This window comes from Eubalaena glacialis, chromosome 1 (assembly GCF_028564815.1).
Source record: "Eubalaena glacialis isolate mEubGla1 chromosome 1, mEubGla1.1.hap2.+ XY, whole genome shotgun sequence".
Taxonomy (NCBI): domain Eukaryota; kingdom Metazoa; phylum Chordata; class Mammalia; order Artiodactyla; family Balaenidae; genus Eubalaena; species Eubalaena glacialis.
The window spans coordinates 60,201,502-60,225,310 of NC_083716.1; the positions used below are offsets into that span (position 1 = coordinate 60,201,502).

A 23,809-nucleotide genomic window follows, 5' to 3' on the forward strand; every position below is an offset into this window, starting at 1 on the left:
TCTCCTAGAGTAATGGAAAGGAAAACAAAAATAAACAAATGGGACCTAGCTTAACTTAAAAGCTTTTGCACAGAAAAGGAAACCATAAACAAAATGAAAAGACAACCCACAAAATGGGAGAAAATATTTGCAAACAATGCAACTGAGAAGGGATTAATCTCCAAAATATACAAACAGCTCATAGAGTTCAATTAAAAAAAAAAAACCCAATCAAAAAATGGGCAGAAGATCTAAAAAGACATTTCTCCAAAGAAGACATACAGATGGCCAAAAGGCACATGAAAAGATGCTCAACATCACTAATTATCAGAGAAATGCAGATCAAAACTGCAGTGAGGTACCACTTCACACCAGTCAGAATGGCCATCATCAGAAAGTCTACAAATAACAAATGCTGGATAGAGTGTGGAGAAAAAGGAACTCTCCCACACTGTTGGTGGGAATGTAAATTGGTACAACCACTATGGAGAACAGTATGGAGGTTCTTTTAAAAAACTAAAAATAGAACTATCATATGATCCTGCAATCCCACTCCTAGGCATATATCTTGAGAAAACCATATTTCGAAAAGATACATGCACCCCAATGTTCACTGCAGCACTATTTACAATAACCAAGACATGGATGCAACCTAAATGTCCATCGACAGTGGAATGGATAAAGAAGATGTGGTACATATATACAATGGAATATTACACAGCCATAAAAAAGAATGAAATAATGCCATTTGCAGCAACATGGATGGACCTAGAGATTATCATACTAAGTGAAGTAAGCCAGACAAAGACAAATATCATACAATATTGCTTATATGTGGAATCTAAAAAAAGGATACAAGTGAACTTATTTACAAAACAGAAATAGACTCACAGACATAGAAAACAAACTTGCAGTTACTAATAGGGAAGAGGGGAGAGGGATAAATTAGGAGTTTGGGATTAAAATATACACACTACCATATATAAAATAGATAACCAACAAGGACCTACTGTATAACACAGGGAACTATACTCAATATCTTGTAATGACCTATAATGGAAGAGAATGTAAAAAAAGAATATATATACTTATGTATATGTATATATAAAATTAGATCAAAATAGATCATGACTTACATGTAAAATCTAAAACTATAAAAATTCTAGTGGGGAGGGCATCCACGCTGGGCTCGCTGCCCGCCGGCCCGCGGGGCGGAAGTTGTCAGGGAAGGACGCGGAGAGCCGCAGTCACCCGCGCTCGGGTTCAGCAGTCGCTGCCTCCCACCTCCGGGAGTTGGGACCCAGAGGGAGACAGTCTGACCCTGCCCACCCGTGGATGGCTGCCAAAAAGAAAAAAAAAAAAGACATTAACACATCCCCTCACCCAGGCTGGCAGTTCCAGGGGACATTTGCAAAACGTATGGCCTTTTTACTTTACTTCCTCGTCTCTAACCCTTTTCTGTGCTATAAAAGAAACTGCATCCAAACCCCGATAAGGTGGTTTATCGGAGACACTAGTCTGCCATCTTCTCGGTCTGCCAGTAGTGACTTCTTTTCTCTCTTATTCTCTACGTTGCTAAGGAGAGATGAGAAACTAGGGCTTCCTGTACAGTGTGAATTCCAGAGAATCCTGCAGTTTTCCATAAATACACTCCTCCAAGGCCATCAAGTGATACATTTTGCTTTCCAGTTTGGTGTGATCGTGATGAAATGCCTACTGTTTTGTTTTATTACATCACCTACTCTGTTCCTTCCCTAAAATGTGACAATTAAAAGGTGGAGCCCCAAAGGAAAAAAAAAAAAAAATTCTAGAAATTTTTGTCACTTTGGGTAGGCAAAAATTTCTTAGATATGACATTGAAAGCATATACATAAAGGAAAAAATAATAAATAGGACTTCAACAAAGTTAAATTTTTCTACTCTTCAAAAGATACTGTTAAGAGAATAAAAAGACAAGTCATAGATTGGGAGAAAAGTTTACAAATCACATATGATAGAGGTCTTATATCCAGAATATACAAAGAACTCTCAAAATTCAATGATAAGAAAACAAACAGCCCAATAAAGAAATAATCAGCAAAAGATTTGAACACTTTCCCAAAGAAGTGAAAAATAATGAGAAATGAGAAATAATGGTCAATAGGGAAATACAAATTAAAACCACAATGAGACACCACTACACACCTATTAAAATAGTTCAAATAAAAAAGATTTATCATACCAAGTGTTGGTGAGGATATGAAGGAACAGGAACTCTCATACATTGCTACTAGGAATGTAAATTGGTATGACCACTTTGGAAAACAGTTTGACAGTCTCTTTAGAAAGTTAAATATACACCTAGCATATCCAGCCCACTCCCAGATATCTGCCCAAGAAAAATGAAAGCATAGGTCCATATAAAGACTTGCAGACAAACATTTATAGCAGCTTTATTTGTAATAGTCAAACCCAGAAAATAGTCAAATATCCATCAACAAATGAATGGACAAACAAGTGCTGTGTTAAAAGAACAAAGTACCAAAGAGATATATACCCATGTTCATAGCAGCATTACTCACAATAGCAAAAAGGTAGAAGCAACCCAAGTGTCCATTGATGGATGAATGGATAAACAAAATGTGGTATATACATGCAATGGAATATTATTCAGCCTTTAAAAAGGAAGGAAATTCTGATGTGTGTTACAACATGGATAAACACTGAGAACCATTATGCTAAAATAAACCAGTCACACACACACACACAAAAAATACTGTACGATTCCATTGATATGAGGTACCAAGAGTTGTCAGATTCACAGAGACAGAGTGTAGAATGGTAGTTGCAGGGGCTGGGGAGACGGGTGAATGGAGAGGTACTGTTTAATGGGGACTGAGTTTCAGTTTTGCAAGATAAAGAGTTCTGTCGAGGGATGGTGGTGATGGTTGCACATCAGTGTGAATGTACTTAACACTATTGAACTGTACACTTAAAAATGACTAAGATGGTAAATTTTATGTTATGTGTAATTTACCACAATTAAAATTTAACTTTTTTTTAAGTGCCATTAAAAGGAAGAGATTCCTTATACCTTGAAAGAATCCTAGAAAGCTTCCTGGAGGAAGTGTCATTTGAGTTAGACCCAGGAAGGAGAGTAGGATTTACCTAGAAAACAGGAATTGGCCATCCCAGGCAAAGGACAGCTCAAACAAAGGAAGGGGGCTGGAGTGGGCTGAAGGGTGTGGGGTCAGAGAGCCAGCAGCCAGGAACCTGGGGTTGGAGGGGTGAGGTTGAAAAGTAAGACGGGACCGACCCCACGAGGGCCTCCCAGCCTCTGTTAGAGAAGAGAGACATTTGTAAACATCAGCTCTGAACAAGCCAGACCCACAGCACCATGGCTCCATCAAGACGGCCATTCGGAAGGAAAAGACTTGGGGTCGGCTCTGGATAGTCGTCGAAAAATAAACATGTCCCTGGACATTCAGGAAACGCTCTGCGAGGCTGTGTCCAGGCAGGGCTGTTTGCTTATTTGTGACTTTCCTGCTTTCCATCACCCTGTCAGCGGCCACCCTGCCCCCATCCTGACCCTGACACCCGGCTGGCCGGGCCTCCGTCATTGGCTTCAGAAGAAAACTGGTCCCTAGGAGGGGAAGGAAGGCAGGAGGGGCAGCAGGAGTGCACGTGTAGGGTCAGCAGTAAGTGTGTGTGTCAGAGTGCATTTGCACACAAACTGGTAGCATTGTGAGTGGCACAATGTGTGTGCGTGTGTACATGCATATGTGTCACACCAGAGTAGATGGGGGCCTGGGTGAAGCAGTGTGGACTCTAGGCCCAGATGGGCTGGGTTCAAATCCAACTCAGGCAAGTGACTTAGTCTCTTTGTGCTTCAGTTTCTACATCTGTTAAATGGGAAAAATAATATTACCTATCTTACAAGGTTGTGGTAATGACTGAAACCAATTCATGAATGAAAAGCACTTGATCAAATGGTGCCAGTACACAGTAAGTGCCTAATAAGTGCTAGCAAGTATTATTCAAAAATAGACCTGTGTGTGTGTGTGTGTGTGTGTGTGCACCAGTGTGTGTCGATATGGGTTCTGAGTATGGAAATGTGTGCAGCTTTGCAGTGAATGGGCATGAGTGCTCTTGAGGGTGCACATGCTAGGATTCGGGGAAAAGCAGCCATAACCAGTCAGGGGCTGGTCCCCTGGGTACTACTTCCCAGCCTGGCACCCAGCTCTGAAGAGCCTGGAACCAGCCTCCCCATGGAGGCAAGCAAGGCCTTTGGGCAGCTCCCTTCTCCACAGCCCCCTGCCCTGGCGAGCAGCTCCCACACTGGGCTGCCTTCTTCCTGCCTTGAGCTGCTCAAGCCTCCTTTGTCTTTCCACTTCCTCAGGCTGCAGGAGTGAGGGTATTTTTTTTCTATCAAAGGCCACTGACCCTAAAAAGGAATCAAGCAAGGGTCAGCTACAAAATCAACTTAATCTGGGGGCTGTTTTTCCTTAAAAATACCGAAGGATCTCAACTCTTCTGCTTTTTAAATCAAGAACAATAAGTAGCGCCAATTCTAAAAAAAAAAAAGTCCTCAACTTTATATTATATGAAATTGCTCTATAAAGGGTAAATCACTTTACAGATGTGAGGAATTCTTCTCTTTTAGAGGCACAGCACAACCCACCAGCGCAGTGGAGGAACTAGTAAGAGGGGGAAGAGAGACAGAGAAGAAAACCCCTGATCCTGGCTGGAGCTGAGAAGTTCATCCGGGATGAGAACTTCAGATCCAGCCTTCAGCGTGAATCTAACCAGTGTTGGACTAACCACGGCTATCTGTTCTTGAACTGCTCTAACTCTCAAACCTTTAGAGGTTAAATTCTAGATGGAAACAGTGGGCTTTGGAATCAGGCTGGCCTGGATTCAAATCCCAGCTCTGCTGTCACCAATAGGGCCACCCCGTTAAACACCATGTGTCTGCAATTGTGTAACCCAGGGACCTACTTACCAGGTTTGTGAGTTGGGTTGTAGTGGGATAAAGGCTGACCCCCAAAAAGATATGTCTATGTCCTTTCTGAGCACCTGAGAGTACTCCCTTATATGGCAAAAGATGCAACTAAGTTAAGGACCTTAAAAAGAGGAGCTTATCCTGTATTATCCAGGTGGGCCCTAAATCCAATGCCAAGTGTCCTTATGAGAGAGAGGCAGAGGGAGATTCGAGACAGACACGAAGAGGTGATGTGAAGATGGAGGCTGAGATTTGGAGATGGAATAGTGATAGTTCTTTCCTCCTAGAATTTTTTTTGAGGATTTAATAATGAAATGACCATACAGCTAGCTGTGGAACTTGGGGATCCTGTTGTAAGATTTGGGGTGGCAATATTAACCCCTCAGTTGTGCCCCAGAAGACACAGAGTGAGCAAGATACAGGATCAGCAACACAGTGAGAATTTTGAGATTTATGTCTGCCGTGGAGGCCTCAAAACCTAATTCTCTGCTGTCCCCACCTCCTGGCAACAGTCTAAAGCTACCCAGTTTCCTTGTCTCTAATTGTCCACCAATATCTATTCTCCCTCTTCTTCCTTTTAGTAGCAGCAACTGCTCTCCAGCTAGAGACTTCATTTCCCAGGCTCCCTTGCAGCAAAGCCTGACCCTGTAAGTTCTGGCCAATGGGTAGGGACAGGAACTGATGTGTGTCCTCAGAAGGAAGCTGCTTGCCCCTCCTCCTTCTTCCCATCCGGAAATCTACAAGGTAGATTGGTAGGGTCTCTTTCAGAGCCAGGCAGATGAGGACAACTTCTAGACATATGCTGTCTGACCCTGGAGCCATTAGCCACATGAGCCTAAATTAATTTAAATTTATTAATTAAGATAAAATAAAATTTAAAGCTCAGTTCCTCAGTCACTCTAACCACGTTCAAGTGTTCAATAGACACATGTGGCCAGTAGCTACTGTACTGGACAGCACAGGTAAAGAACATCTCCATCATCACCAAAAATTCTATTGGACAGCACTGTCATGGAGGATGCAGAGCAACAAGACAGAAGGAACCTGGGTCCTTGGACAACTCTGAGGAGCAGAGTCACCCTGCAGCCTCCCCTGCTCCAACTGCCTATCATCTTACATTTTTACAAGAGAGAAATAAATGCTCTATCTTTATCTGTCAGTACAGCCAAACCAACATCCTAATACATACTTCTTAAAAAATCAATCCAGGCTTCCCTGGTGGCGCAGTGGTTGAGAATCTGCCTGCTAATGCAGGGAACACGGGTTCGAGCCCTGGTCTGGGAAGATCCCACATGCCGCGGAGCAACTGGGCCCGTGAGCCACAACTACTGAGCCTGCGCGTCTGGAGCCTGTGCTCCACAACAAGAGAGGCCGCGATAGTGAGAGGCCCGCGCACCACGATGAAGAGTGGCCCCCGCTTGCCGCAACTAGAGGAAGCCCTCGCACAGAAAAAAACAAAAACAAAAACGAAGACCCAACACAGCCAAATAAATTAAAAAAAAAAAAAAATCAATCCATTTTCTATTTAAGTTAGCAGAGGTAGTTTCTGTTGCTTGCAACCAAGAATGTTGACTGTTGCCAAAATGAGTAAAGTAAGAAATGTAAAAGAGGGGCTGTTGATGTGGTCTGGGGGAGCACTGAGGGCTTTCTTGAGAAAGTGCTGTTTACGCTGAGACCTCGGCCACTTGCTCTGTCCGCAGCAATGGGACCGGATTGAGCTCTTTGAGTCATGCAGTGCCCAAGCCAAAATGGTACACAGGATGTAAGAGAGGATGCTCCTCTCCACAAACGTACCTAGGTTTATTCACCCACAGGAAATGGCTGATCCCAATTCTGAGGCAGGGAATGGACAAGATGAGCCATATCATATCAGCCAGCAAGGACTCTTCAAAGACCACTAGGGTGGCATCAAAAGGACTCGGGAGCCAACTGAAGTGTTCCCATTGGACAAAGATGGGACAAGTAAGACATCAATAATAAAACTAACTGCAATGGATTGAAATTCACCAAATATGTTTAAATCTATGAGTTCATAATGATACTAAAAGCAAGCAAACAAACAAACTCAGGAGGATGATAGGAAACTAACTCGTTCTTTTAAAGACTGGTAGAAAAAAGGATAAATCCAGCTTTATCCTGCCTTTCCTATATGAATTGTACCACTGGGAAACCAAACAGTAGGTGAGAAATTTCTCTTTGCTAACAAATGCGGAAGGAATAATGATAGTTTTTGCAGCCCCTTATGAATTTATGGATCTAGACACTGAGTATCACAAAAAGAAAGACAACCAGACACGATGTGTCTCCTGATGGAATAACACACCACCACCGACATAGCCTTGCCAAAAACAGAAAAAAAAACAAACAAACAAAAAAACTGAACCTGATCAAACCTCGAGACCCAACTTTCAGTTTACAGGAAATTCAGAGTCCAGAGGAGCTTGCTAAACATACAATTGGAAAATTCAGCCTGTGAGAAACTTTTCTGAACAACAATCCAGTTTCTTCAACAAACCAACTTCAAGGAAAAAAAAAAAAAAGAGGAGGAACTTATGGATTATAAAAAGACTCAGATTGGACTTCCCTGGTGGCACAGTGGTTAAGAATCTGCCTGCGAATGCAGGGGCCACAGGTTCAAGCCCTGGTCCGGGAAGATCCACATGCCATGGAGCAACTAAGCCCGTGTGCCACAACTATTGATCCTGCGCTCTAGAGCCCATGAGTCACAACTACTGAGCCCACATGCCACAACTACTGAAGCCCGCACGCCTAGAGCCCATGCTTCTCAACAAGAGAAGCCACCGCAATGAGAAACCCACTCACCGCAACAAAGAGTAGCCCCCGCTCGCTGCAGCTAGAGAAAGCCCGTGCACAGTAACCAAGACGCAACACAGCCATAAATAAATAAATAAATAAATTTATTAAAAAAAAAAAAAAAGACTCAGAGATATATCAACTAATCACAATGTGTGGCCTTATTTAAATCCTGACTCAGACAAACTAAAATTTTTAAAAATAAGACATTAATGGAGCATTTGGAAATCTGGATAATGACTGGATATTTGATGATCTTAAGGAATTACTATTAATTCTTTTAGGTATAATAATGTTATTTTCAGATGAAATATGATGTGTGGGATTTGCTTCAATATAAGCTGGAAAGGGCAGAAGTGAACGGGGATGTGAATGAAAAAAAAAATGACCATGAATTGATAATTGTTGAAGTTGGATGATGGGTACACAGGAGTTCATTATACTATTCTCTTTTGGGATATTTAAAATGTTCCATTTGACATTTTCTTAATGAATCCTTTGGTATCTTCGTCTGTTTGAAATTTTCTAAAAGTATATTAAAAAAAATAATTTGCTACACGCAAAATCCCAGGACACAAACCAGAACAACTGGACTGAGGCAGATTTTAGTCTCTGCTGCCTCCTCTGCCCCACGCAGAGCCACCTCCCCTGCCACCAGCCAACCCACCGGTCCCAAGCCTGTCCCACGATGATTTTTATCTCAGGGACCTCAATAGCCTTCCCTGCCACTGGGTCTTTTTGGTGTTGTTTTAATAATTACTTTATTGAGATACAACTCACACATCCCACGATTCATCTGTTGTAAGTGTTCAATTCAATGGTTTTTGGTCAAGTCACAAAAATGTACAACCATCATCAAGTTAGTTTCAGAACATACAGAGCATTTCACACACACGCTCCCAAAGTTCTGAATACCTTCAAGTCTTGGTCCTTTCTCTCCCAGATGGTTTCTGCAACTTTCATGCCAGTTTTCCTGCCATGATGCCAATTCCCTGTATCATTTATCCCCCGACACACACACACAGTAAGTGCCACCTCACTGGCCACCCCACCACAGAATGGTGGCCTTCCAAGCCCAGGCTCAGCATGAGAAGAGACCTGGAGGCATGAAGCTGTGAGCACTTGGGGTCAACAGGAGACCTGAAGTCATTCAGAGGTGAAATAGGAAGCAGGGGATGGAGAAATCCAGGCGGGGCTGAGGAGACTACACCCAAGTGGACCCCTAGCACTGCACAGGATGCAGGTGCCCCTGCCCAGAAGGAGGGGCGCCTCCCCCTCTGCCCTCCTCCCAGGCGGGAAAGCCATCACCACCCCCTTTCCTGGCCTCCTGCCCCACTCCTGAGGCCTGCAAATCACACGAGCCACTAAGCCCGTCCAGTCACACCTTTCAAAGCAGTAGTTTCCTTTATTCAAAGACAAGGGACGTTTCCACTGGGAGCAGACAGGCCAGGAGCCCTTTCTCCTTCCTGTCCTCCCTTCCCAGGGAATCAATCTTCTTAAACCTTATTCTCCCCGACCATCTGGATGAAAACTGCTCAGGAAATTCAGTCGGGTACTAAGCCCAGTGCTCTCATCCATCTTGCCCTGTCACAGCCCAGCGCTTTGGCCTTAAAGAATCCTTACAGCTTGGGCTGCCATGGGCCTCCTGGCCACAGGAGCAAGCCCTGCCTGCACTCAGAGCCACACCTTCCAGACATCTCAGGAACTGTAAACCACCTTGCAGTTTTCTCCAGCTCTCACCCGCTCTCTGGATCCTTGGTCCCACTCTGCAGTGCCACCCAATTGTAATGTCCAGAGAAGTAATGTGGTACAGCGGGAAAAATTCACAGAGGTGCAGGGCTGGAAGCTTTCTCTGCTGTGTGACTTTGGCCAAGTGACCTGACCTCTCTGAGTCTCAGTATCCCCATCAGTAAAACTATGGTTAATAACGCCCACCTTGGGGAACTGTGGTAGTTCAAATGAGATAATGGACTTTAAAATCACTTTCCTCCTCATTTATTCTGCTCTGGCTTTCTTGCTTTTTCCCAGACTCTCCAACCACCCTCCCACCTCAGGGCCTTTGCCCTTGCTATTCTCTATACCTGGAAAGCCTCTCCCTGAATATCCATATGCATAGCTCACTTCCTTCCGGTCTCAGCTCAAAATGTTACCACAGGGCTTCCCTGGTGGCACAGTGGTTAAGAATCTGCCTGCCGATGCAGGGGACATGGGTTCGAGCCCTGGTCCAGGAGGATCCCACATGCCACAGAGCAATTAATCCCGTGAGCCACACCTACTGAGCCTGCGCCCTAGAGCCCGCGAGCCACAACTACGAGCCCGCGTACTACAACTACTGAAGCCTGCACCCTAGAGCCCATGGTTCGCAACAAGAGAAGCCACCGCAATGAGAAGCCCGCACACTGCAAGGAAGAGTAGCTCCCGCTCACCGCAACTAGAGAAAGCCCCTGCGCAGCAACGGAGACCCAACGCAGCCAAAAATAAAATAAATAAATAAAATTTTAAAAATAAATAAATAAAATTATATATTAAAAAAATGTTACCATGTCAGAGAGGCCTTCCTAGACCAGCCTATCTAAAACAGACACCAGGGAAGTGGGTAGGGCGAGGGCGGCCCACCCGACCCCCGACTCATGGTCCTGTTCTCCCCACAGTTCGCCATGGATGACGATATTGCTGCACTCCTGGTCGACAACGGCTCTGGCATGTGCGAGGCCAGCTTCGCGGGTGACGATGCTCCCCAGACTGTCTTCCCCTCCATCGTGGGGGAACCCCGGCACCAGGGCGTGATGGTGGGCATGGGCCAGAAGGACTCCTATGTGGGTGATGAGGCCCAGAGCAAGAGAGGCATCCTGACCCTCAAGTACACCATCGAGCAGGGCATCGTCACCAACTGGGAGGACACGGAGAAGATATGGCACCACACCTTCTACAACGAGCTGCGTGTGGCCCCTGAGGAGCACGCCGTGCTGCTGACTGAGGCCCCCCTGAACCCCAAGGCCAACCATGAGAAGATGACCCAGATCATGTTCAAGACCTTCAACACCCCAGCCATGTATGTGGCCATCCAGGCTGTGCTATCCCTGTACACCTCTGGCCACACCACTGGCATCGTGATGGACTCCAGTGACAGGGTCACCCACACGGTGCCCATCTACTAGGGATACGCCCTCCCCCACACCATCCTGTGTCTGGACCTGGCTGGCGGGGACCTGACGGACTACCTCATGAAGATCCTCACAGAGCGTGGCTACAGCTTCACCAACACGGCCGAGCGGGAAATCGTTCGTGACGTCAAGGAGAAGTTCTGCTACGTCGCCCTGGACTTCAAGCAGGAGATGGCCACCGCGGCCTCCAGCTCCTCCCTGGAGAAGAGCTACGAGCTGCCTGATGGTCAGGTCATCACCATTGGCAACGGGCGGTTCCACTGCCCTGAGGGTCTCTTCCAGCCTTCCTTCCTGGGCATGGAATCCTGTGACATCCACGAAACTACCTTCAATTCCATCGTGAAGTGTGACGTCGACATCCGCAAGGACCTCTATGCCAACACGGTGCTGTCTGGCGGGACCATCATGTACCCAGGCATCGCCGACAGGATGCAGAAGGAGATCACCGCCCTGGCTCCCAGCACAATGAAGATCAAGATCATCGCTCCCCCTGAGCGCAAGTACTCCGCGTGGATCGGCGGCTCCATCCTGGCCTCACCGTCCACCTTCCAGCAGATGTGCATCAGCAAGCAGGAGTACGATGAGTCTGGCCCCTCCATCGTCCACCGCAAATGCTTCTAGGTGGACGGTTAGCTGCGTTACGCCCTTTTCTTGACAAAACCTAACTCATGCAGAAAACGAGATGAGACTGGCATGGCTTTATCTGGTTTGGGTTTTTTTTGTCTTTTTTGATTTCTGTGTGTGTGTGTGTGTGTGTGCTTGACTCAGGATTTAAAAACTGGAACGGTGAAGGTGACAGCAGTTGGTTGGATGGAGCATCCCCAAAGTTCTACAAGGTAGCCGAGGACTTTGATTGTACATTGTTCTTTTTTTTTTTTTAATAGTCATTCCAAATATCGTGAGATGCATTGTTACAGGAAGTCCCTTGCCTTCCCAAAAGCTGTCGCGCTTCTCCCTGAGGAGAAGGGCCAGTCCCCGCCCAAGTCCACACAGGGGAGGGTGATAGCACTGCTTTTGCGTAAATTATGTACTCCAAAATTTTTTTTTTAATCTTCGCTTTAATACTTGCTCTTTTTATTTGTTTTATTTTGAATGGTCAGCCATCGTGGTCCCCCTTTTTGTCGCCCAACTTGAGATGTATGAAGGCTCTTGGTCCCCCTGGGAGCGGGTTGAGGTGCGGAGGTAGCCAGGGCTTACCTGTACACTGACTTGAGACCAGTTCAATAAAGTGTACACATTAAAGAAAAAAAAAAAAAAAACAGACACCACCACTTACTACCACTCATCGCCCACCACCTCCTTTCCTATCTTTTACCCTGCTTTAATTTTCTTCAAAGCCCTTACATCTACCTAACACATTAGAGAGTAATATGTTTACCGAATGCCTGTCTTCCCTACTGGAATGTAAGTTCAGTGAGGGCAGGGACCATATCTGTTTTATTCTTTGCTGTATCCCCAGTGCTGGGACAGTGCCAGGCACACAGAAATCACTCAATAAATATTGAAACAATGGAGGAATAAATGGCTGACTGCATGAACAAGTCACTTTGCACAGTGCCCGGCCCTTCACAGGTGCTCGGGAAATAGGAGTTATTACTGTTAGTAATTTGGAGGTGCTGAGAGAGGCATGAAAGGGCCTGGACTTTGGGAACAGGTGGGGCTAAAGAGAAGAGAGCTCAGGTGGGACTCAAAGCTACCTGCAGCCTGTCCAGAGGCCACACACCACATACCGTGACATCAGGCCAAGGCAGGGATTTGCCCTTAGAGAACTCCCTAGCCTGAGGGGCCCTCGAGCCCCACTCATTGCAGCGTCCTCCGGGAGCTGGGTCAGGGGGAGGGAGGTAAGGGATTGGGATGCGCCTGGTCCTGAGGATGGACGGGCTCTCCCACCCACACCTAGACAAGGTGGCCAGCTACCCCAGCGATGGGGTGTAGAAGAGGCTCTCTGTTCCCATAGGGAGCCCGAGAAGCAGAAGGGACTGACCACCAGGACTAAGTTTGTAGTGGACACCTAGGCCAGGCAGGGAATAGGCCAGGCCCAGGCAGAGGAAGCAGAGAACAGAGTCATGAGTCCGTAGCCCTGAACTGTGCCCCCAGGGGTCTGGAGTTTCTCAGTTCAGAATAGGCTGGGTGTCAGAGTTATGGAAGAAAGAGCAAATCCATGTGGAAAGCCCAGCTCCATCCCTTTAACCGTGTGACCTCAGACAAATCACTTAACCTCTCTGAGCCTCAGTGTCGCCATCTGTCAGGTGGAAATAATAATATCCACCTCAAGATGCTTATTAATAATAATAGGAGTTACCATTTACCAGCACGTTGCTATGTGCTGGGATGTTACATTATCTCCTTTGAGCCTCAAAACATCCCTTCCATTAGGCATTTCTATTCTCACTTTACAGAGGAGGAAAGAAGTTCAGATAGGGTAGTAACCAGCCCAAAGCCACACAGCTGGAAAGAATCAGAGCGAAACTGGATCCAAATCTGCTGGTTGTAAAGCCCTATTTTAACCACCATCTAGAGGATGCACGTAAGCCCCCAGCATGTAGCCAGGCACACAGATTCCCAATTTGTGAATTTTCTTCTCCTTCCTTGAGCTTCAGGTCTGGAGGCAGATGAGCCCAGCTATGGGGGCTGAGGGACAGGAAGCCAGGTGGCCCTTGGGCTGGGCTGAAGCAGCAGCAACAGCCCTCACCTCACTCCCAGCCCAGCACAAGCAGCCCGGGCTGCCTTCCTGCTCCCCATAGTTTTCAAGAAACCCCTTCCCAACACCTCCTCCCCAGCCCGGGCAGGCTGGGGTCATCCCTGCAGAGGAAGTTCAGCCAGGTCAGGCCTACCCCTTTCCCACAGCCCCTCCATGGCTTTTCCACTCACCTCTGGGCTGAGAATCCCCCAAGGCCCCCCACCCAGGGCCTGTGGGGTTACGCTGCCATTGGCGTTGCTCCCTTGATAGGGGACAGCCTAATTCATGTCTGACCCACGCCAATAAATCAGGGAGGGGTGCGGGGGTGGGGACATTCATAAATCTATATCAAACAGCCCCCAAATTATGACAGATGACATGGCAGTCATAAAATTGCACAAGCAAAACTCACCAAGTCATTAATTTCATGGCCGTAGAAAATAAACAGACACATTTTTTCACGGCCCTAATAAATTTTTAAAAACTCAAAGAATGGTCCATCTGCTTCGAATAATTTTTAATTTCCTATTCTGTCTCATTCCCATTAGCTATTCCACTGAGATATTTGCTAAATTCTTTCATTTACCTCCTCCCATCTGTATTCAATTACCCTATTCCCAAATAGAGTGAGTTTTTGTTTCTCCTAAGCATGGGACAAAATACCGCTGCCTGTACCTTAAAGCAAATGTTATGTGTGTTTTATTATCTGTTAGACCGTACGAGTCATTCTAACTCGATTGCCTGTGCGGAAAGTCTTGGAGAGCAATCTGATTTTGATGTTTTCTGGCTTGGGTGGAAAACACCTGCCCGATTCTCAAAGCTAATCTATTAACGTGGTAAATGCTGTAGCAGATGTTCCTGGGTGAGCGAGGGGCCGCAATGGGCTGTGACCAGACCCAGAGTATCGGGCACACAGTGGAGATCAGAGGCCAGCAACACCACTGGGGGCCGAGCTGTCACATTTTCTGGCCGGCCCCCAGGCTCTGGCTGCCTGGTGACTCCCCACCGCCTCCCAGGGCTCTCAGCAGCCACTCGAGATGGAAGGACATTTCAAGGTCATCTGGTCCACCCCCAGCAGACCCGTGTTTTTTATAGAAGGAAGACTGAGGCCCAGAGAGGAGGTGTGATTGCCCAAAGTCACACAGCATACTGAAAAAGGAGAACATCCTTAGCGTCTCTAGTGGGTGCAAGGAGCTGAGACAGGAAGAGGAGGGGAATTCTGTGAGCAACTTTCCCACCAGTGCCTTCCACCTGGGGAAACATCACTTAGGTCATTTCTGTCTATCAGTCTTCGCAAGTCATCTTTCCTCATCCTGCAGGAGCAGTGACAGATGCAGAGACTAGGAAGTGAGCTGAGGGGCTAAAGCCTTGCTCGGGGGTGGGTTGGTTTCAACACAGTGATGCAGTGGAACCCACAAAGCCCCAGGAACGTGGAAGTCCAGGCCAAGCTGCAGATCTGGGAAGGAGCTGGGGTCTCCAAAGCCTCACACAGCATAATCCAGGTAGCTGCACTATGGGGGCCCACATCCCTGCAGCCCTCGTTATTTCCACGCATGCTGGTGGCTTCTTACTATGGGCAGTTTCTCTACTGCCTGACAGCTTTCTCTGGCCTAGGATTCGGGAGACCCTCAGGACAGGCCAGAAGTGCAGGGATTTGACACCTTCAGAAGCAGCCTTAACAATGATGACTGGGAGTTGGTGTATATATCCCCCCTACCTTCTCCCCTCTTGGATGGGACAATTCTGAGACATATCTATACCAGTGATTCTCAACCAGGTACAATTTTGCACCCCCAGGGGACATTCAGCAATATCTGGAGACATTTTGTTTGGATGGTTGCTACTGGCATCTGGTAGAGGCCAGGATGCTGCTAAACATCCAACAACACCCAGGACAGCACCCCACAACCAATAATTATTCAGCCCAAAATGTCAATAGTGCTGAGGTTGAGAAACCCTGTTCTCTACCCTCTCACAGAGGTCCTCAGTGGGATTGAGCCCCAGATGCCCATAGCAACGACCTGCTCATTTAGGCACACACTCCTGACTTCTCTCCCCTCCTTGGACACCTTCCTCACTCCCCTTCCAGAACTTCCTGAGACCACCTCCCACAAAACTACTTTCACGCGAATCCTCGCCTCAAGGTCTGCTTCTTGGGGGACCCAACCTAAGATCATCCATTACTACAGTCATGAGGACAACCTTGGAAAGGTCTTGAAGAGTTGGATTCCTATTTCAGTCATTTACACTCTTACTGCACGCATTCAATCCCAGGGATACCCACACTGAACGTAGCTTCTTGAGGACACATACATGGGGGCACACCAGACCAGCTTGGTCAGGAACGTCCTTTGGTCCTACTCTCGTGGACCAGCTGACTGGAGATATGCTCACTTTGCAAAGAGATGTGAGACTTGAATACAGATTCAATGCAATCCCTGTCAGAATCCCAGCTACTTCTTTGTAAAACTGGCAGGCTGATTCTAAAATTTACATGGAATTACAAGGGACCAGGAATAGCCAAAACAATCTTGAAAAAGAAGAATGAAGTAGGACGACTCACACTTCCTGATTTCAAAATTTGCTACAAAGCAACAGTAATCAAGATAGTGTGGTACTGGCACTAGGATAGATATATAGATCAGTGAACTAAAAAGTACAGATATACCCATATATCTGTGGTCAACTGACTTTTGACAAGGGTGTGAAGACAAGGGTGTAAAGACCATTCAATGGAGAAAAGATAGTCTTTTCAACAAATGATGCCAGGACAACTGGATATCCACATGCAAAAGAGTGAAGTTGAACCCTACCTCACACCATACACAAAAATTAACTCAAAATGGATCAAAGACCTAAATGTAAGAGCTAAAACTATAAAACTCTTACAAGAAAACATAGGGTTAAATCTTCGTGATCTTGGATTTGGCAAAGTATTCTTAGATATGACCCTAAAAGCATGAGAAAAAAGAGAAAAAAAATTGATAAATTGAACTTAAAATTGAAAACTTTTGTGCTTCTATGGACACCATCAATAAAGTGAAAAGACAACCCACAGAATGGGAAAAAAATATTTTCAAGTCATATATCTGATCAGGGACTTACATTATTAGGTATCCATGCATTTAGAACTACTATTTTCTCCTGGTAAATTTAAATTTCATATATTGACCCTCTATATCTCTAATGATGCCTTGTTGCCTTAAATTCTATTTTGTCTGATAGTAATATAACTATGCTAATTTTCTTTTGGTTAGTATTTTTCTGATTTTTTTTCACTGTTTTACTTACAATTTTTTATCTCTTTTAGACGTGTCTCATGTAAGCAGCATTTGGCTATTCTTTTTTCAATCCAATCTGAGAGTATATAATTTTAACTGGAGAGTTCAGTCTATTTATATTTATAGAGCTTACAAATATATTTGACTTTATTTCTATGATCTTGTTTTTGTTTTGTTTTTATTTTAATTTGTCCTGCTTCCTAAGGATTTATTTTCATCTTCTTTGTTGCATTGTTTTGAATTGAGGTTTTTTACTCATCCCATTTCTCCCCCTTCTACTGTGTAGAGGATAGGCATTCTATTATTTTTTTTTTACTGGTGACTTAGCACTTTGAAATTATTACCTAACTTAACTTAGTCTAAAGTTAATCAATATCTTACCCTTCTCCTGAACAATGCAAAGTGCTTTGAAATCTTTAATTCCATTTATTATACTTACGGTCCAGGCTTTTAGTTCCATCTCCTGTTTAACCCCACAGAATAGACACTGTTTTGGACAATCAGTGTGTTTGTTTAGATTTACCCATGTTTTTATTATTTTCTCAATTCATCATCACTTCTGGTATCTGAGACTTTTTTCCTCAGATCATTATTCTTCTCAAGCTCATCCTTCAGAAACTCCTTGAATGGGGGTCTGTTGTTTATAAATTCTCTCAGTTATAGTAAACAGACATACCTTTTATTGAGCTTTATTTTATTGTGCTTCATTACTGTGTTTTTTTACAAATTGAAGGTTTGTGTCAACCCTGCGTCAAGCAAGTCTATCTGCGCCATTTTTCCAACAGCATTTGCTCACTTCATCACTCTGTGTCACATTTTGGTAATTCTCACAATATTTTAAAATTTTTCACTATTATTATATTTGCTATGGTGATCTGTGATCAGTGATCTCTACAACTTACTTACTACTACAACTTAGTAGTAAGTAAGTTGTAGAGTACTACAACTTAGTACTACTAAGTAGTACTACAACTTACTACTACAACTCATTGAAGGCTCAGAAGATGGTTAGCATTTTTTAGCAATAAATACTTTTTAATTAAGCTATGTACACTTTTTTGACATAATGCTATTGCACACTTAACAGAACATAGTATAGTGTAAACTTTTTTTTTTTTTTTTTGGCCACGACACACAGTTTGTGGGATCTTAGTTCCCCAACCAGGGATTGAACCTGGGCCCTCAGCAGTGAAAGTGCCGAGTCCTAACCACTGGACCGCCAGGGAATTCCCAAAACATAACTTTTATATGCACTGGGAAACAAAAAACTTTCTGTGACTTGCTTTATTGCAATATTCGCTTTATCGTAGGGGCCTGGAACCGAACCTGCAACATCTCCAAGGTATGCCTGTAAGTGAAAACGTCCTTATTTCTACCCTTATTCTTATTTTTTGCATTTTTATTGAGATATGATTCACATACTATAAAATTCACCCTTTGAAAGTGTACAATTCAGTGGTTTTAGTGTACTTATAAGATTTAACAAACATCACCACTATCTAATTCCAGAACTTATCATCACCCAAAAAGAAACCCCATGCCCATTAGCTGTCACTCCACATTCCCATCCAGCCTCTGGCAACCACGAATCCACCTTCTGTCTCTATCGATTTGCCTATTCTGGACGTTTTATATAAATGAAATCATACAATTTGTGAACTTTTGTGTCTGACTTCTTTTGCTTAGCATAATGTTTTCAAGGTTCATCCATGTTGTTGCATGGATCAGAACTTCATTCCTTTTTATGGCAAGTAACACTCTACTGTATGGATATACCACATTTTGTTTATCCATTCATAAGTTGGTGGATATTCAGGTTGTTTCCACTTTTTCACTATTATAAATAATGCTGCAATAAACATTTGTGTACAAGTTTTTGTATGAATATATGTTTTCAATTTTCTTTAGTACATACTTAGGATCTACATTTATCCTTAAAAGATAAATTATCTTTTAAGAAATTATGTCAGTCTTATTAGGGACTGGGGTATACAGTCCCTATTTGGTGTGAATTTTAAAAGCCCTTTAAAGTCATCATTATTCTGTTTTTCATTGTTACTATTCATACTATTATAACTAATCACCATTAGTCTAATTTCTTCTAATTAGAGAAGTTGTGAACAACAAAGTTTTTTCCTGTTGGGTATTTTTAAGATCTTCTACTTGTCTTTTTTTTTTTTCTACTTGTCTTTGATATTCTTTAATTTGATTATGACGTATCTGTGTATGGACTTCTTTTTATTTACCCTTTTTGGGATTCACTGGAATTCCTGAATCTGAAGATTCATATTTTTTAATAATCATAGAAAATTCTCAGCTGCTATCTCTTTGAATAATACCTCTCTTCCATTATTCCTATAATCACTTTCCAAAAATCTGATTAGATATATATTAGAGCTTTTCATTCCACTCTCCATGTCTCTTAACCTCTTCTTCATAGTTTCATTTTTCTTTCTGTACTGCATTATGTATAATTTTTCAAATCTATCTTCCTGTTTACTAATTCCCTCTCCAGCAGTGTCTATTCTATTAAACTGTTCCATTGAGTTTTAAATTTCATATGTGATATATTTAAATTCCTAGAACCTCTGTCTGGTTCTTTTTCAAATCTTCCTGGTCATGTTTATCATCCCTTGCTTCTTCCTTGTCTTTCTTGTGCCACAGAAGCTCAAGGTGTGGAAGTTGTAGGCTGCCCAACAAGGTAGAAGTCCTCAGGGTGTCCAGCAGTCTTTACTTCCCTGGACTGATGTTTCCAATTTGTTCCTGGCCTCTCATAATTCCCTTATTTGCTTATAGGCTCTTCCATTAACAGAAAATAATTTCATATTTCAAAAATATTTTTTTCTAGCATCCTTAGATGTTCTGTAGCTGATATATTTGTATACCTTTCATCATCATATAGATTTTAAGTCCCTTTGTTCCTTTTCCAACATCCATGCTTTCAGAGACTAACTATTAAGCACCTACTGTGTGCCAAGAACTGTGCTGGGGATTCAGGAGAGAACAAGACATAGCCTGTCCCTGCTCTTAGGGTTGCTTCCAGTCTATGGAGAAACCAGACACTTAACCAGGCAACTGTAGCCCACGGTTAATCAGTGCTCTGACGGGGTAGGTGTTAGTAAACAAGGCCATGCTGAGATATATGGAGGCCAGGAACACTCTAATAATCACATTGATCCTCTTTAAGTAAATATTCAACATTTATTTAAGGGGGAGGAATACAAAGCAAAACTCAAGCTCTTTTCCCACATTAGAAGGCTTTAGGGAAGCTGTCTGTTATTATTCAAGCACATGTTTTTGCTGGAACATCCATCTTTTGTGGGGAGGATCCAGACCCAATCCCAAGCTACCTAGAAAATCAATTATCCCAACCACATACAGTAGCCTCCTAGAAGGATGTTCTGGTAAATTACATCTCCACTGATGTTTTAGTTGCTTCCCTAGCCATCCTTTAATTCTCATGTTCTGAGTAACTACTGCTATATAACGAATCACTTCAAATAGTGGCTTAAAATGATAACCATGTCATGGGTTGAATTATGTCCCCACAAAAGATATGTTAAAGTCTTAACCCTCAGTACTTCAGAATGTCATCTTGTTTGAGAAACAGGGTCATTGCAGATGTAATTAGTCAAGATGAGATAATACAGAGTACAGGTGCCCCTAATCAAATGTGACGGTGTCCTTTATAAGAAGAGGGAGATTCGGACACAGAGACACAGCAAGAACACAATGCGAAGATGGAGGCAGAGGCCAGAGTGATGCACCTACAGGCCAAGGAAAGCCAAGCACTGCCTACAACCACGAGAAGCTAGGAGAAAGGCAGGAAACAGATTCTCCCTCAGAGCCCTCACAAGGAACAAGCCAATACCTCGATTTTGGACCCTAGCCTCCAGAACTCTGAGAGAATAAATTTTTGTTGTTTTGCCCAGTTTGTGGCCATTTGTTACCTGGGCAGCCCTAGGAAACTCATATATGATCTTGTCTTCCACTCATGAATCTGGAGGTCGCCTGGATTGCAGGCAGCTCTCACTCTGGGTCTGTCATGCATTGTAGGCATTTGGTGGCTGAAACTAGGGTCATCTCAAAGGCTTCCTTATGCACATGTCTGATATCTGGGGCAGGGGAGACTCAAACAGCTGGGGATGGATGAGTTGGGGCCCCTCAGGCATCCCTCTCACTCTTTGTGATCCCTGCACAAGGCGGCCTCCACAGAGATGGACTTCTTACAGGGCAGCTGACAGCTCCCAGAGCAAGTTCCCAAGAGAACCTGGGAGAAGCTACCTGGCCTTTTCTAACCAGCCTCAGAACTCAGAGAACATCGCTTCCATCGCATTCTGTTCAAGGAGGCTCGCCCCAGTTCAGGGCGAGGGGACACAGACCCCCACCTCCTGATGAGAGGAGGGTCTAAGGATTCAGTCACATTTTTAAGCCACCGCACCGGCTCAGTCAGGGGCACATCGGGCCTGGGGGAGACAGCACTGCCTGCCTCCCTGACAGGCATGAGGAGTTAGCCAGGTGAGCAGGGCGTGAGCCAGGGAGAGGAGCCACCCCCTCCTGCCCCAGCCCTGAGCCCCCAGCTGATGCTGGAGTACCGCTCCCTTCATCCTTGCTCACAGCCTCCAGGCCTGGCGGAGCCCAGGGCTCACTCATTCAGCTGAGGATCCACGCCAGGCCCTGGAGGTCAGACACTGCCCAGAGAGCACCCAAGCCAAAGGCGATCCCTGGGCTCCTCGCTGCCCACAACCCACAGGTGCTTTGTTTTCCTGACAGAGATCCTTCTTTTTTTTTTTTTTAATGAATACTTTGGTTTTTGAGTTTTATTTATTTTTTTTACAGCAGGTTCTTATTAGTTATCTTATACATATTAGTGTATACATGTCAATCCCAATCTCCCAATTCATGCCCCCTCCACCCCGCCACTCAGAGATCCTTCTTTTCGTCCTTAGTCTGGGGCCATTTCTGTCCCTGCCTTCCTCACTAATCTGGGGCAGATGGGAGGCCCCTCAGAGAGGGCTCCCCACATACACATCCACCCCCGAGGTTTGGGAGCTCAGTCACGGGGTCTGGAGCAGTGACTCTCCCCCCAGCTAACCCCCGCTGTGGCTCCCCAATTCCCTTCCTTCTGACGGCTCCTTAAAAATCTTCCCCCACCCCACCCTCTTGGTCAGGAGGCAAATGCGTTTCTGGTATTGTTGTTAGTCCAGGAGGCCACTTTGCCGTCAAGCAAAATACCCAGCCTTCTGATAACCTGAAAGCACCTAGTCTGGGACACACATACACAAACACACAAACGCTGCTCCCCTTTCTCCAAGAGGCCACTGCTCTCCAGAAGAGGTGAGTCAAAGGTTCACCTGAGGTCACATCATCTTCCCTCCACCTTCAGAGCAGCAACCAAACCCTCAGACCAGTCTGGGTGGGGCAGAAGCACCCGCTGGCGGAGTGCCTGCTCCCAGTCCGCGCTGAGCCGTCCGTCCCTGCCGACCGCCCTGCGAGGCCGGTGCCCCAGTCTACTCCATTACACAGTGAAGAGGCTGCAGCTGCGGCACGGGGGCGGGGCAGGGTGATGGACTAGCTTGTGTCTGACTTGAGGTTCACTGTCACGTTTGTCTCAACGTTTATCTCTAAGACCTGTCCTTCTTCTCTTCTCCCTTCCTCTCGCCCTCCTCCTCCTCGACTTCTGCCTCTCTCTCCCTCTCCTTCCATCCCTCTGTCTGTCTATTTCTGTCTGTGTTCTTTCCCTCTTTCACTGTAACCCCCACACAGGAGTCTAGGGCTGCTTAGAGGCCAGAATCACTCCAAAATGGGCTCAGCCTTCCACTCGTCCTTGGTACCAGAATCTGGCCACACTCATCTGGAAAACTCCATGAAGGAATGGACGGTGGCTACCTGCTACCTCCTTCTCCCCACCTCACAAGGGACCTTTGCTGAGTCTCTAAGCTGAGACCTAGGGTGGGATGGATAGGGAGAGAATGACCAAAGACAAGAATGGAGAATGAAGGAGATTATTCCCAGTGGTTAGATTACAATAGGACACACACAACAGAGACAGGAATTAAATTTTCATCAATAATCAAAATTCCTCCCAACCTGAAAGCTCCAGCCCAAAAGGATGCTGCCCTTTGTCAGCTGTGTGACCTTAGCTATGTCACTTAACCTCCCTGAGCCAATAATAATAATCCCTACTTTAAAAGATGGTTATTATGGACTTCCCTGGTGGTGCAGTGGTTAAGAATCCGCCTGCCAATGCTGGGGACACGGGTTCAAGCCCTGGTCTGGGAAGATCCCACATGCCGCGGAGCAACTAAGCCTGTGTGCCCCAGCTACTGAGCCTGTGTGCCCCAGCTACTGAAGCCCGCATGCCTAGAGCCCGTGCTCTGCAGCAAGAGAAGCCACCACAATGAGAAGTAGCCCCCACACGCCACAACTAGAGAAAGCCCACGCGCAATGAAGACACAACGCAGCCAAAAATAATAAATAAATAAATAAATAAATTTTTTAAAAGACTGTTATTATGATTCAGTGAGATAAAGACTGTTGATTTGTCTGGAATGCTTTGGGCTACAAATAACAGAAAATTCAACCAGGACTTGCTTGAGCAATAAAGACAATTATTTCACATACTGAGATTCTAGAGGTAGTTTTCAGTTTTTGTGCAATGATTCAGAAATGCCATTGAAAATCAGTTTCTTTCTATATTTCTGCTTCACTCTCCTTAGCTTATTGTTTACATCTCATGCTGTTTCCTCATGATTGAAAGATAGCTGCTGCAGCTCCAGACATCACATACCACATTCAAAGAAATACGAAGAAGGGAAGGGAAATATTAATAATAAGCACCCCTTCAGGTGATAGATTCAGGTGATCCAAGGATCCCACCTTAAGAGAGTCTGCCCTGCAGCATAATCAC

At 44.9% G+C, this 23,809-nt stretch overlaps 1 pseudogene; it reads left to right on the forward strand.

The window, feature by feature from the left end:
• Positions 1-10,431: 10,431 nt before the first annotated feature.
• Positions 10,432-11,559, forward strand: LOC133084097 (actin, cytoplasmic 1-like; annotated as a pseudogene).
• The last annotated feature ends 12,250 nt before the right edge of the window (positions 11,560-23,809 follow it).